Source organism: Coptis chinensis, chromosome 3 (assembly GCF_015680905.1).
Source record: "Coptis chinensis isolate HL-2020 chromosome 3, ASM1568090v1, whole genome shotgun sequence".
NCBI classification, from domain to species: Eukaryota; Viridiplantae; Streptophyta; class Magnoliopsida; order Ranunculales; family Ranunculaceae; genus Coptis; species Coptis chinensis.
Window position 1 is genome coordinate 33936134 of NC_141458.1, and position 2714 is coordinate 33938847.

Sequence of the window (2714 nt, forward strand, 5' to 3'; positions counted from 1 at the left end):
GACTGACGGCTGCCTACATATCTCCTTACTTATTTAAGAGAATCAAACCCTATTTTGCGTAGTTCCTAAGAGCGAATCCCTATGGTTTATATAGGAAGAGCTTTGAGAGTCCTAAAGTTAGGGCGAACTTCACCGCTTGTGAGTTCCCTTCCATCTTTGGACTCTGCCTTCCTATTAGGAATCCTCTTCTTATAGAAGTTTGAATCTAGACCATATCTTGCTAGAGACAAGTTTCCTTGTTGATCATAATGTCCCATCGTATATGGGAAGATTATATCTAAAAGGTAAATCTTAAGATATGTCTTTACGATTCCTTCCTTATCATCAAAGATTGCCCTCTTCAGTTTCCTTCTGTTCAGGAACTGGCCATATCAGTTCCTAACGACTTGGACAACTGTTATGTTTAGAGGCGGTCAGTCACGTGCCTGGCACGTGTCCACTTAACACTCGTGCTAAGCACGAGATCACTTATTCATAGAACTGATCCGATGGTCCTCGTCTCATTTTGGACATCTATAGTCTTAGGTTATTTCCCATACACGTGTCATCTATCCAATGACTGGAAATCCCCCTTACAACAGTGAATAGTTTAGTGTATTATAAACATGCGATACGGAAGCAAACAAGATGGCCAGTAGCACCATTTGATAAGATAATAAAATTAGATGTAAAAATAGTGTTTCTACATCCTAAAGTCATTCTAATCAATCAATAATCATACTCTCTAGACATGTTGATATATATAGGAGTAATCATTTTCGATCCACTCTTGTTTACTCGTACTTGTAAACAAATCTAGATTAAACTACTATTAACTAATGATGAGAGTAATATGATAAAAACAGTAAATCTAAGATGCTAAAATAGTGAATTAATGATATGAGAATGTAATAGAGAGGGGTAATATATCCACCATGTGATTCGATTGGCTATTAGTTTAGTCATCGAATTGCTTTTTTTTATCCCTAGTGAAAACCAAGTCATCTCTGATCATGGCTTCACTAGCATGAGAGTTTAGCTCCCCCACAAATATCTTTGATGGTGGCTATAAACTCTAGTTTAACTCTTATAATTTTTATCTCTAAACGATCATGAGAATCAAACTTGAAACGCTATTCTACAAAACAATAACTATACTACTAACAATCATCCTCACGTGACTTCATTAACCCCCTCTAATGGAGGTTTTAGCCTTGTTTCATTGGATTAATTAAATTAAAACAATAATAATAATACATTAAACTAAAGAGAAGAATTGAATAAACTAAGCTTTATTGATGGGGATTTAATAGAGGCTACAAACCCTAAACTAAAGAAAGGGGGAGAGAGAGAGAGACCTAAATTAAAGCTAAAGTAATTAGGGGAGTAGCTGATAAGCGCATAAATGTTATATATTTACACTCAATTTTATATTAGTTAGTCCGTTTAATTTATTCGTTTGATTTAGTTAGTGTATTTTTGGTGATTTTACAGGGATTGGATTTAACATGATTAAAAGTGTGGATACTGTCGATATTCGGGATGTCAGTGCATGAGTTCCCCTAGTTTGGTTGAGTAAAGACAAGAGGAAATAAAAGAAAATGGAATTTGGGCCTAAATTTTAGTCTTGGTCCAATAACTAAAGACCAAACCATGTGTACCCAACTACTGGCCATACCATTCACCATCCATCCTAAAGCACCTGATCATCTCTTAGACTATCTTTCAATACTTAGTGCTAATTCGCATGAACAAAACAAAAAAAATTTGTAAGCCCGGCGATTTTTATCGAACCACACCCGAACCAAACAAGCCACACCATCTACCATCCAGTCCATACACCCACTACCACCTGATCATCACCACCTATTCTCTTATCTATCACGTACAGGAACCAAAGAGAACAAACTTCACCAATTACAAAACCGATCGAAACTGAAACTCTCGTAACCAAAATAGAAGTTTTCTAATTCAAATGATACTCTTGGTGTTAGTCCAGTATATATAGAAGAGAAAAATAGATATTGAGGGCCCTCTTTTGCAAGCAGAAAAACAGATCTTTTGAGAGCACAAATTGGGGCCGAGAGAAGACGAACGGGAGAAGAAGATATCAAAGCAGGATTACGGTTTTATTGATGATTTATTCTTCTTGTATTTTTGTGGTGCAAGTTATCATGTCTAGCAAATTCCAAGTCTATGGCAGATGAAGCCTTAGGCTAATTTTTGTGTTTTGTGGGATTAATTTCGATGATTTTCAGTTAGTTTAAATTGCTATATTCTTCTAGTTTAATGTATTGATAGCTAGCTTATATATTTCATATAGTATGTCACGCATGCTTTATAGTTCGATATTCGTTACTATTAGTTAAGCTTGTTTTAACTATTGACGTCAAATTTAGATATTATTCGTGCCATAAAAAGCGAGTAATATTTTAAGTTTGATCTGTAGTGCCGAAACTTTAGAAGGTACAGCTTTAGTTAAGATTATCACGATCATATCATCGAGAAAGTCATTAATTCTCATCGATAATGCTACTCGTATAAAATCTGGAATATTGAAATTGATTTTATAAATACAAACTGGGGTCTAAGGTGGATTCAACAGTCCTAGAATTCTCTCCATTGAATTTCTCAATTTAATTTATTGCCTTCGTAGTAATTAGTTAATTTTAGTTAATAATAATTCAAACTTCCATAAAAAGAATATTGTTCAAATTAGTTAAGTATAATTCTAA